At 36.1% G+C, this 13,510-nt stretch overlaps 4 non-coding genes across 4 annotated transcripts; all 4 read right to left on the minus strand.

Annotated features, from left to right (window-relative positions):
- Positions 1-7,075: 7,075 nt before the first annotated feature.
- On the minus strand, positions 7,076-7,149 carry TRNAT-AGU (transfer RNA threonine (anticodon AGU)). Its single transcript has one exon. It is a non-coding gene; the product is annotated as a tRNA-Thr (tRNA).
- Positions 7,150-10,132: 2,983 nt separating this feature from the next.
- TRNAT-AGU (transfer RNA threonine (anticodon AGU)) lies at positions 10,133-10,206 on the minus strand. Its single transcript has one exon. It is a non-coding gene; the product is annotated as a tRNA-Thr (tRNA).
- A 435-nt stretch (positions 10,207-10,641) lies between these two features.
- TRNAT-CGU (transfer RNA threonine (anticodon CGU)) lies at positions 10,642-10,714 on the minus strand. The gene has a single exon. It is a non-coding gene; the product is annotated as a tRNA-Thr (tRNA).
- A 438-nt stretch (positions 10,715-11,152) lies between these two features.
- On the minus strand, positions 11,153-11,226 carry TRNAT-AGU (transfer RNA threonine (anticodon AGU)). The gene has a single exon. It is a non-coding gene; the product is annotated as a tRNA-Thr (tRNA).
- Positions 11,227-13,510: the final 2,284 nt, after the last annotated feature.

Here is a 13,510-nt window from a genome sequence, read left to right on the forward strand (position 1 = left end):
ATTCGAGTTACCACGGGTTGCTAACTTTGTTTGTTCCCCCTTAGGGGTGGTCCCCAAGAAGGACCCGGGTGAGTTTAGGCTAATACATAATTTGTCAGCCCCACAAGGTCTTTCCGTGAATGATGCGATAGACCCGGAAGTGTGTTTGGTGCGGTACGCATCTTTCGATGAGGCCGTCGCCATGTTGAATCGCCTGGGGCCCGGAGCGCTGATGGCCAAATCGGACATCGAGTCAGCGTTCCGGTTGCTCCCGGTACACCCAGACAATCAGCGTCTCCTTGGTTTCATGTTTCAGGGTCGCTATTACATGGATAAATGTATGCCAATGGGTTAATCCATATCTTGTGCTTATTTTGAAAAGTTCAGTTGTTTTTTGCAATGGGTATTCACAAGAAAGACGGGTTTTCAGCATGTGATGCATTATCTCGATGACTTTCTGTTCCTGGGGGCAGCCGGGGATCCGGAATGTGGACAGGCTTTAAAAGAGTTTTGTGTCTTAATGAATCACTTTGGCGTGCCATTGGCACCAGGTAAGACTGTGGGTCCCTCGACTTCACTCGAGTTTCTGGGGATCGAGCTCGACTCGGAGGAAGGTTGTTTTCGGTTGCCCAAAGAGAAGGTGTTGAAATTCAGGGCATCCCTTGAAACATGTATTCGAGAGACTAAGGTAAACCTGCATCAATTGCAACAAACGGTGGGCCAGTTGAATTTTGCCCTTAGAGTAATCCCAATGGCCCGCCCCTTTTCCCGCTCGATTGCACAAGCCATGGTCGGCCTTAAGGAGGGACATCACCGCACGAGGCTCTCGGCAGAGATTCGCCAGGACATGCGCATTTGGTTGGCATTCCTGGCAGATTTCAATGGTCGAGTTGTCTGGAACAAGCCGGCGGTGTCCTCCGAGGAGCTGGGGCTGTGGACAGATTCGGCGGGGAGTGTAGGTTTTGGCGCCATATTCGGTACGCAATGGTCGGCTCAGAAATGGCCGTCATGGTGGCACGAGTGCGGGCTGACAAGTAACATTGCTTTCCTCGAGCTCTTCCCCATTTTGGTGGCCCTGAAAACATGGCCTGAGGGGTTCCGAGATCACTCTGTGGTGTTCTGGTCTGATAACATGACCGTGGTTGTGTGTATCAATAGTCAGGCAGCACGTTGTAAATGGATTCTAAGACTGCTTAAAGAAATTGTATTGTTGTGTATGCAGTTGAATGTGCTCTTTAGGGCGCGACATGTCCCAGGGGTGCTGAACCAAGCGGCTGATGCGCTTTCTCGTTTCCGTATGCAGGCCTTCTGGGGTTTTCTGCCCACAGCGGACCCGGTGGCGGCACCCTTTCCCGAAGCTCTCTGGTCTCTCGGTGCCCCGAACTACAAAACCTCGTGGGAGAGAGTTTAGCACCCAGGACAAGGAAGGCATATGAAGGGGCGTTTTGTTCCTATTGGTCCTTTTTGGGTTCTGCTAGGGGGGAGCTTTGGGGCCAGGAAGAGTTTGTCGTAACATTTTCGCTGTCCTTACATCAGGCAGGCAAATCAGTAGCTACGGACCAGAGGCATCGGGCCGCCATTTCCTTTATGGCGAAGGCTCATGGGATCCAGGACCCGACAGCGTCTTTCGTGGTGCAGAAAGCGCTACGTGGGTGGCAACGCCTTGAGGGTCGCAGAGTAGATGAGAGACACCCGATAGGTCTGGATAGGTTGGCCCTGTTATTTTCCGTACTCCCTGCGACGTGTTCATCCCAGTATGAAACAGTGTTATTCCGAGCCGCTTTTGCGTTAGCATTCCATGGGGCTATGCGGGTAAGCGAACTGGTGGCAAAGAACAAGCAGGATACGGTGGGGGGACTGTGCCGAGAGCACATTCAGGTTAAGATGGAGAGGATGACTGTCTCGTTTGTCAGGTCCAAGGCCGATCAGGGTGCGATTGGGGACTGCATAGTCATACATAGGATTCCCGGATCTCCCATGTGCCCTGTTGTTTGCGTAGAGGAATATTTAGCGCAGAGGGTGGCATCATGGGGGGGGACCTTGTTGAGACACTCTGACGCCACCCCACTGACGAGGTTTCAGTTCCAGCGGGTGCTTTCAATGTCAATTTCGGCCGCGGGTTTGAACCCCGGCGAGTTTGGGACCCATTCCTTTTGGATAGGGGCTGCTACTGAAGCTACAGCCAGGGGTCTGAGTGTGGAAAAAGTGAAACGTTTGGGGCGTTGGTCCTCGAATTGTTACAAGAGGTATGTGCGGTTGCACATGTTGTGAAGCGGTAATCATGTTCTCACGCTTCTTGTTTTTGTTTGGTTTACAGTTTCGCAAGCTTACGAGGCGGGGCGGACTGAGCAGTCGACCCGACACCTGGGAACCACCGGTCAGACATCACCGGCTGCGGAAAAAGTGGTGTGGATCGTGGGCCACTCATACGTGAGGCGTGCCGCGGACGTATTCGAAGCAGGTGACATGATTCACATGGCTGGGGAATACGGGTACGGGTACAGGGTGACCTTCTATGGAAGGGGCGGGCTCTGTATTGACCAGTTTCAATCCTTTTTCGAGGGTCACCGCCGTCTATAATCATAGTCCATCTTGGGGGTAATGATTTGGTGACCACTGGTAGACGACTGCTTCTCGAGGCAATGCTTTCCACTGTAAGTTGGTTGGCGAGAAGAGTTCCAGGGTGCACAATTGCATGGTCCCATATGATTCCACGAAAAGTGTGGCGGGGGGCGATTTCGGTTTCTGCTCTGAATCACTCAGTGAAGAAAGTAAATAACAAGTTGGGCAGATTGTTTCGTTCAAGGGCACTGCATTCTATTCCGCATGGTTGTATCAAGGGGGACAGTATGTATTTGGGAGATGGGGTCCATTTGTCCCGGGTGGGGAATGAGTTACTCATAGGAGACCTCATAGATTGGCTAAAGAGTTTGAAACATGACCTTTAGGCAGGAGTTGTGGGGGGTCCGGATAGCCGGTCAACTATCCGGCCTGTGGCGGTAAGGTCATGATCGGTGAGCAGTAATTGGAAGATCCCTATGGGGGGGCGTCACCCATTACGGATGGGAGCGCCCGGGGGAGGTGGCCATTGGCCCCTCAACGGGGAGGCGGTCCCTTCTAAGGATGGGCCGCCGAAAGAAAAGGAAAGGCGGTCAAGGCCCCTTCCTTGATAGGAGGGGCTACGGGCCCCTCCTGGGGAATTTCCCGGGGCCAGGACACCTGCGACGGCAGATGTGGTAAGTTGTGTGGGGTGGGGAGGGGGTTTACGCTACCTTCTAGACACCTCACACGAGTCCTCGGACGACCTTTAAATGGCGTCGAGTTCATTGGGGCCCCCGTCAAGTCAAGGGAAATTGGTAGATGCATTTGAGGTACAGCCTCTGTGCGGTCGCCCCTCCCAAGTGGGGGGGGGGTAATTCTGGTTTAGGGATCTGACACCGGTTACGACCTTGCCGTTGGCCCTTAACGTTAGGATGTACAATTTCAAGTTAAATGTTTTGTAGGATGTTAGTTCGGCTAGGAGAACCTTTGTATTAGAAATATGTTAAGGTTAGCCAAACATCGTAATGTGGAAATGAAATTGTACATAATATGAAACTGTTATTTTAATGTTTTGATTTTGTTTCATATTTTAATAAATACGGCCGGGAGGGTCACTCCCTCCCGCCTTCCAAAAGTTCAGAACCGTTTCTGTTTCCCATCCTTGGGGATTGCGTCGAGATGGGGTGGCGAGTATCTCAGCCATATAAACAGGTACTCTTATAAAACCCAATTTCATTTCTTGAATTCTTTACAATTTTTTTTCATGAAGGTAATAATATTGCTCCAATCTAGGTAGACATTTCATCTACGTCTTTCTCATAGATATGTACTTTTTTTCATTTTGCAATAACAGTATTCATTCTATAATCTTGAAAATACCTGGGTTTTTATAAGGTTAAAGATGATCTGTTCAACAGTAAGATGAATCAGACTTTTATATTTTAATTGTATCGGAATAAGACCTAATGAAAATGATTTGTTATATAACAATGAGAAAAGCAAGGCACTGCTGAGAGTTGAACTCAGGATCTCCTGTTCACTAGACAGGCGCTTTAACCAGCTAAGCCAAAGCACCCACTTGATTCTTAAATTTGAAACACTTTTCTTTATGGTGTTCAAGAGAATATTGCTTTTTCACTTTCATATTCTTTTCTAAGTTCATACACTTCTCTACTCAAACACTTAAGATGAATGAAGACTCTTCACTTATTCAAAAACACCTCTCTAATTTGAAGTTTACCCTATTCATATCATTTTAAAATATACCTTGCTGAAGAATGGATTAGTTGAATTCCACAATAGAGTGATCATTCACCTCTATCTTGTTCTTTGTCATTTTCTTTTCCCTATTTCAGTCAATGAATTCCTACAAAAATCTTCACAATACCAAGCATTTTATTTAATTTTTAAGATAACTTTATTCTAAAGTTCATAGAACCAGATGTTTATTCTTAAATTGTATTCAACATTTGTTTCATGAAAATTATTCGGAAAGCATGGAGAAAACAGTTAGGTGTTGTTGAGATTTGAACTCAGGATTTACTGTTTACAAGACAGGTGCTTTAACCACTAAGCCACAGCACCAACGTTATTAGTAAGAAATGCATACATAATTTATTGTTGATGATGAAAATGTGTTTCCTGCTATAAATTCTTCTTTATATGTATTGTAATCTTAAACACGAAAACATACTCAATCACTACGCAAGTATTAATATGTTTTAATAAACAGGTACTTTTATAAAACTCAATTTCATTTCTTGAATTCTTTAAAAAAAAAATCATGAAGGTATTAATATTGCTCAAATCTAGGTAGAAATTTCATCTACGTCTTTCTTATAGATATGTATTTTTTCATTTGGCAATAACAGTATTCATTCTATAATCTTGAAAATACTTGTGTTTTTATAAGGTTTAAGATGATCTGTTCAACAGCAAGATGAATCAAACTTTTATATTTTAATTGTATCGGAATAAGAGCTAATGAAAATGATTTGTTATATAACAATGAGAAAAGCAAGGCACTGCTGAGAGTTGAACTCAGGATCTCCTGTTTACTAGACAGGCGCTTTAACCAGCTAAGCCACATCACCCACTTGGTTCTTAATTTTGAAACACTTTTCTTTATGGTGTTCAAGAGAATATTGCTTTTTCACTTTCATATTCTTTTCTAAGTTCACACACTTCTCTACTCAAACACTTAAGATGAATGAAGACTCTTCACTTATTCAAAAACACCTCTCTAATTTGAAGCTTACCCTATTCATATCATTTTAAAATATACCTTGCTGAAGAATGGATTAGTTGAATTCAACAATAGAGTGATCATTCACCTGTATCTTGTTCTTTGTCATTTTCTTTTCCCTATTTCAGTCAATGCATTCCTACAAAAATCTTCTCAATACCAAGCATTTTATTTAATTTTTAAGATAACTTATTCTAAAGTTCATAGAACCAGATGTTTATTCTTAAATTGTATTCAACATTTGTTTGATGAAAATTATTCGGAAAGCATGGAGAAAACATTTAGGTGCTGTTGAGATTTGAACTCAGGATTTCCTGTTTACGAGACAGGCACTTTAACCACTAAGCCACAGCACCTACGTTAATAGTAAGAAATGCATACATAATTTATTGTTGATCATGAAAATGTGTTTCCTGCTATAAATTCTTTCTTATATGTATTGTAATCTTAAATACAAAAGGTACTCAATCACTACGCAAGTATTAATATGTTTTAATAAACAGGTACTCTTATAAAACCCAATTTCATTTCTTGAATTCTTTAAAAAAAAATCATGAAGGTATTAATATTGCTCAAACCTAGGTAGAAATGTCATCTACGTTTTTCTCATAGATATGTATTTTTTTCATTTTGCAATAACAGTATTCATTCTATAATCCTGAAAATACTTGGGTTTTTATAACGTTTAAGATGATCTGTTCAACAGAAATATGAATCAGACTTTTATATTTTATTTTGTATCGGAATAAGACCTAATGAAAATGATTTGTTATATAACAATGAGAAAAGCAAGGCGCTGCTGAAAGTTGAACTCCGGATCTCCTTTTTACTAAACAGGCGCTTTAACCGGCTAAGCCACAGCACCCACTTGATTCTAAATTTTGAAACACTTATCTTTATGGTGTTCAGGAGAATATTGCTTTTCCACTTTCATATTCTTTTCTAAGTTCACACACTTCTCTACTCAAACACTTTAGATGAATGAAGACTCTTCACTTATTCAAAAATACTTCTCAAATTTGAAGTTTACCCTATTCTTATCATTTTAAAATATACCTTGCGGACAAATGGATTAGTTGAATTCAACAATAGAGTGATCATTCACCTCTATCTTGTTCTTTGTCATTTTCTTTACCCTATTTCAGTCAATGCATTCCTACAAAAATCTTCACAATACCAAGCATTTAATTTAATTTTTAAGATAACTTATTGTAAAGTTCATAGAACCAGATGTTTATTCTTAAATTGTATTCAACATTTGTTTGATGAAAATTATTCGGAAAGCATGGAGAAAACAGTTAGGTGCTGTTGAGATTTGAACTCAGGATTTCCTGTTTACGAGACAGGCGCTTTAACCAGTAAGCCACAGCACCAACGTTAATAGTAAGAAATGCATACATAATTTATTGTTGATGATGAAAATGTGTTTCCTGCTATAAATTCTTCTTTATATGTATTGTAATCTGAAACACGAAAACATACTCAATCACTACGCAAGTATTAATATGTTTTAATAAACAGGTACTCTTATAAAACTCAATTTCATTTCTTGAATTCTTTAAAAAAAAAATCACGAAGGTATTAATATTGCTCAAATCTAGGTAGAAATTTCATCTACGTCTTTCTCATAGATATGTACTTTTTTCATTTGGCAATAACAGTATTCATTCTATAATCTTGAAAATACTTGTGTTTTTAAAAGGTTTAAGATGATCTGTTCAACAGTAAGATGAATCAGACTTTTATATTTTAATTGTATCGGAATAAGACCTAATGAAAATGATTTGTTATATAACAATGAGAAAAGCAAGGCACTGCTGAGAGTTGAACTCAGGATCTCCTGTTTACTGGACAGGCGCTTTAACCAGCTAAGCCACAGCACCCACTTGGTTTTAAATTTTGAAACACTTTTCTTTATGGTGTTCAAGAGAATATTGCTTTTTCACTTTCATATTATTTTCTAAGTTCACACACTTCTCTAATCAAACACTTAAGATGAATGAAGACTCTTCACTTATTCAAAAACACCTCTCTAATTTGAAGCTTACCCTATTCATATCATTTTAAAATACACCTTGCTGAAGAATGGATTAGTTGAATTCAACAATAGAGTGATCATTCACCTGTATCTTGTTCTTTGTCATTTTCTTTTCCCTATTTCAGTCAATGCATTCCTACAAAAATCTTCTCAATACCAAGCATTTTATTTAATTTTTAAGATAACTTATTCTAAAGTTCATAGAACCAGATGTTTATTCTTAAATTGTATTCAACATTTGTTTGATGAAAATTATTCGGAAAGCATGGAGAAAACAGTTAGGTGCTGTTGAGATTAGAACTGAGGATTTCCTGTTTACAAGACAGGCGCTTTAACCACTAAGCCACAGCACCAACGTTAATAGTAAGAAATGCATACATAATTTATTGTTGATCATGAAAATGTGTTTCCTGCTATAAATTCTTCTTTATATGTATTGTAATCTTAAACACAAAAACATACTCAATCACTACGCAAGTATTAATATGTTTTAATAAACAGGTACTCTTATAAAACTAAATTTCATTTCTTGAATTCTTTAAAAAAAAAATCATGAAGGTATTAATATTGCTCAAATCTAGGTAGAAATTTCATCTACGTCTTTCTCATAGATATGTATTTTTTTCATTTGGCAATAACAGTATTCATTCTATAATCTTGAATATACTTGTGTTTTTATAAGGTTTAAGATGATCTGTTCAACAGTAAGATGAATCAGACTTTTATATTTCAATTGTATCGGAATAAGACCTAATGAAAATGATTTGTTATATAACAATGAGAAAAGCAAGGCACTGCTGAGAGTTGAACTCATGATCTCCTGTTTACTAGACAGGCGCTTTAACCAGCTAAGCCACAGCACCCACTTAATTCTTAAATTTGAAACACTTTTCTTTATGGTGTTCAAGAGAATATTGCTTTTTCACTTTCATATTCTTTTCTAAGTTCACACACTTCTCTACTCAAACACTTAAGATAAATGAAGACTCTTCACTTATTCAAAAACACCTCTCTAATTTGAAGTTTACCCTATTCATATCATTTTAAAATATACCTTGCTGAAGAATGGATTAGTTGAATTCAACAATAGAGTGATCATTCACCTCTATCTTGTTCTTTGTCATTTTCTTTTCCCTATTTCAGTCAATGCATTCCTACAAAAATCTTCACAATACCAAGCATTTTATTTAATTTTTAAGATAACTTATTCTAAAGTTCATAGAACCAGATGTTTATACTTAAATTGTATTCAACACTTGTTTGATGAAAATTATTCGGAAAGCATGGAGAAAACAGTTAAATGCTGCGGAGAATTGAACTCAGGATTTCCTGTTTACGAGACAGGAGCTTTAACCACTAAGCCACAGCACCAACAGTAATCGTAATAAATGCATAAAGAATTTATTGTTGATGATGAAAATGTGTTTTCTGCCATAAATTCTTCTTTATATGTATTGTAATCTTAAACACGAAAGGATACTCAATCACTACGCAATGATTAATATTTTTTAATAAACAGGTACTCTTATAAAACCCAATTTCATTTCTTGAATTCTTTACAATTTTTTTTTCATGAAGGTAATATTATTGCTCCAATCTAGGTAGACATTTCATCTACGTCTTTCTCATAGATATGTATTTTTTTCATTTTGAAATAACAGTATTCATTCTATAATCTTGAAAATACTTGGGTTTTTATAAGGTTAAAGATAATCTGTTCAACAGTAAGATGAATCAGACTTTTATATTTTAATTGTATCGGAATAAGACCTAATGAAAATGATTTGTTACATAACAATGAGAAAAGCAAGGCACAGCTGAGAGTTGACCTCAGGATCTCCTAATTACTAGACAGGCGTTTTAACCAGCTAAGCCACAGCACCCACTTGATTCTTAATTTTGAAAACTTTTTCTTTATGGTGTTCAAGAGAATATTGCTTTTTCACTTTCATATTCTTTTCTAAGTTCAAACACTTCTCTACTCATAAACTTAAGATGAATGAAGACTCTTCACTTATTCAAAAAAACCTCTCTAATTTGAAGTTTACCCTATTCATATCATTTTAAAATATACCTTGCTGAAGAATGGATTAGTTGAATTCAACAATAGAGTGATCATTCACCTCTATCCTGTTCTTTGTCATTTTCTTTTCCCTATTTCAATCAATGCATTCCTACAAAAATCTTCACAATACCAAGTATTTTATTTAATTTTTAAGATAACTTATTCTAAAGTTCATAGAACCAGATGTTTATACTTAAATTGTATTCAACATTTGTTTGATGAAAATTATTCGGAAAGCATGAAGAAAACAGTTAAATGCTGCTGAGATTTGAACTCAGGATTTCCTGTTTACGAGATAGGAGCTTTAACCACTAAGCCACAGCACCAACAGTAATAGTAAAAAATGCATTAATTATTTATTGTTGATGATGAAAATGTGTTTTCTGCTATAAATTCTTCTTTATATGTATTGTAATCTTAAACACGAAAAGATACTCAATCACTACGCAAGGATTCATATGTTTCAATAAACAGGTACTCTTATAAAACCCAATTTCATTTCTTGAATTCTTTACAATTTTTTTTCATGAAGGTAATAATATTGCTCCAATCTTGGTAGACATTTCATCTACGTCTTTCTCATAGATATGTACTTTTTTTCATTTGCAATAACAGTATTCATTCTATAATCTTGAAAATGCCTGGGTTTTTATAAGGTTAAAGGTGATCTGTTCAACAGTAAGATGAATCAGACTTTTATATTTTAATTGTATCAGAATAAGACCTAATGAAAATGATTTGTTATATAACAATGAGAAAAGCAAGGCACTGCTGAGAGTTGAACTCAGGATCTCCTGTTTACTAGACAGGCGCTTTAACCAGCTAAGCCACAGCACCCACTTGATTCTTAAATTTGAAACACTTTTCTTTATGGTGTTCAAGAGAATATTGCTTTTTCACTTTCATATTCTTTTCTAAGTTCACACACTTCTCTACTCAAACACTTAAGATGAATGAAGACTCTTCACTTATTCAAAAACACCTCTCTAATTTGAAGCTTACCCTATTTATATCATTTTAAAATATACCTTGCTGAAGAATGGATTCGTTGAATTCAACAATAGAGTGATCATTCACCTGTATCTTGTTCTTTGTCATTTTCTTTTCCCTATTTCAGTCAATGCATTCCTACAAAAATCTTCTCAATACCAAGCATTTTATTTAATTTTTAAGATAACTTATTCTAAAGTTCATAGAACCAGATTTTTATTCTTAAATTGTATTCAACATTTGTTTGATGAAAATTATTCGGAAAGCATGGAGAAAACAGTTAGGTGCTGTTGAGATTTGAACTCAGGATTTCCTGTTTACGAGACAGGCGCTTTAACCACTAAGCCACAGCACCAACGTTAATAGTAAGAAATGCATACATAATTTATTGTTGATCATGAAAATGTGTTTCCTGTTATAAATTCTTCTTTATATGTATTGTAATCTTAAACACGAAAACATACTCAATCACTACGCAAGTATTAATATGTTTTAATAAACAGGTACTCTTATAAAACTCAATTTCATTTCTTGAATTCTTTAAAAAAAAAAATCATGAAGGTATTAATATTGCTCAAATCTAGGTAGAAATTTCATCTACGTCTTTCTCATAGATAGGTTTTTTTTTTCATTTGGCAATAACAGTATTAATTCTATAATCTTGAAAATACTTGTGTTTTTATAAGTTTTAAGATGATCTGTTAAACAGTAAGATGAATCAGACTTTTATATTTTAATTGTATCGGAATAAGACCTAATGAAAATGATTTGTTATATAACAATGAGAAAAGCAAGGCACTGCTGAGAGTTGAACTCAGGATCTCCTGTTTACTAGACAGGCGCTTTAACCAGCTAAGCCACAGCACCCACTTGATTCTTACATTTGAAACACTTTTCTTTATGGTGTTCAAGAGAATATTGCTTTTTCACTTTCATATTCTTTTCTAAGTTCACACACTTCTCTACTCAAACACTTAAGATGAATGAAGACACTTCACTTATTCAAAAACACCTCTCTAATTTGAAGTTTACCCTATTCATATCATTTTAAAATATACCTTGCTGAAGAATGGATTAGTTGAATTCAACAATAGAGTGATCATTCACCTCTATCTTGTTCTTTGTCATTTTCTTTTCCCTATTTCAGTCAATGCATTCCTACAAAAATCTTCACAATACCAAGCATTTTATTTAATTTTTAAGAAAACTTATTCTCAAGTTCATAGAACCAGATGTTTATACTTAAATTGTATTCAACACTTGTTTGATGAAAATTATTCGGAAAGCATGGGGAAAAAAGTTAGGTGCAGCTGAGTTTTGAACTCCGGATTTCCTGTTTACGAGACAGGCACTTTAACCACTAAGCCACAGCACCAACTTCAATAGTAAGAAATGCATAAATAATTCATTGTTGATCATGAAAATGTGTTTCCTGCTATGAATTCTTCTTTATATTTATTGTAATCTTAAATACAAAAGGTACTCAATCACTACGCAAGTATTAATATGTTTTAATAAACAGGTACTCTTATAAAACCCAATTTCATTTCTTGAATTCTTTAAAAAAAAATCATGAAGGTATTAATATTGCTCAAACCTAGGTAGAAATTTCATCTACGTTTTTCTCATAGATATGTATTTTTTTCATTTTGCAATAACAGTATTCATTCTATAATCCTGAAAATACTTGGGTTTTTATAACGTTTAAGATGATCTGTTCAACAGAAATATGAATCAGACTTTTATATTTTATTTTGTATCAGAATAAGACCTAATGAAAATGATTTGTTATGTAACAATGAGAAAAGCAAGGCGCTGCTGAAAGTTGAACTCCGGATCTCCTTTTTACTAAACAGGCGCTTTAACCGGCTAAGCCACAGCACCCACTTGATTCTAAATTTTGAAACACTTATCTTTATGGTGTTCAGGAGAATATTGCTTTTCCACTTTCATATTCTTTTCTAAGTTCACACACTTCTCTACTCAAACACTTTAGATGAATGAAGACTCTTCACTTATTCAAAAATACTTCTCAAATTTGAAATTTACCCTATTCATATCATTTTAAAATATACCTTGCGGACAAATGGATTAGTTGAATTCAACAATGGAGTGATCATTCACCTCTATCTTGTTCTTTGTCATTTTCTTTTCCCTATTTGAGTCAATGCATTCCTACAAAAATCTTCACAATACCAAGCATTTTATTTAATTTTTAAGATAACTTATTCTAAAGTTCATAGAACCAGATGTTTATACTTAAATTGTATTCAACACTTGTTTGATGAAAATTATTCGGAAAGCATGGAGAAAACAGTTAAATGCTGCGGAGAATTGAACTCAGGATTTCCTGTTTACGAGACAGGAGCTTTAACCACTAAGCCACAGCACCAACAGTAATCGTAATAAATGCATAAAGAATTTATTGTTGATGATGAAAATGTGTTTTCTGCCATAAATTCTTCTTTATATGTATTGTAATCTTAAACACGAAAAGATACTCAATCACTACGCAATGATTAATATTTTTTAATAAACAGGTACTCTTATAATACCCAATTTCATTTCTTGAATTCTTTACAATTTTTTTTTCATGAAGGTAATATTATTGCTCCAATCTAGGTAGACATTTCATCTACGTCTTTCTCATAGATATGTATTTTTTTCATTTTGAAATAACAGTATTCATTCTATAATCTTGAAAATACTTGGGTTTTTATAAGGTTAAAGATAATATGTTCAACAGTAAGATGAATCAGACTTTTATATTTTAATTGTATCGGAATAAGACCTAATGAAAATGATTTGTTATATAACAATGAGAAAAGCAAGGCACAGCTGAGAGTTGAACTCAGGATCTCCTAATTACTAGACAGGCGTTTTAACCAGCTAAGCCACAGCACCCACTTGATTCTTAATTTTGGAAACTTTTTCTTTATGGTGTTCAAGAGAATATTGCTTTTTCCCTTTCATATTCTTTTCTAAGTTCAAACACTTCTCTACTCATAAACTTAAGATGAATGAAGACTCTTCACTTATTCAAAAACACCTCTCTAATTTGAAGTTTACCCTATTCATATCATTTTAAAATATACCTTGCTGAAGAATGGATTAGTTGAATTCAACAATAGAGTGATCATTCACCTCTATC

Source organism: Lissotriton vulgaris, chromosome 12 (genome assembly GCF_964263255.1).
Source record: "Lissotriton vulgaris chromosome 12, aLisVul1.2, whole genome shotgun sequence".
In the NCBI taxonomy this organism is placed as follows: Eukaryota; Metazoa; Chordata; class Amphibia; order Caudata; family Salamandridae; genus Lissotriton; species Lissotriton vulgaris.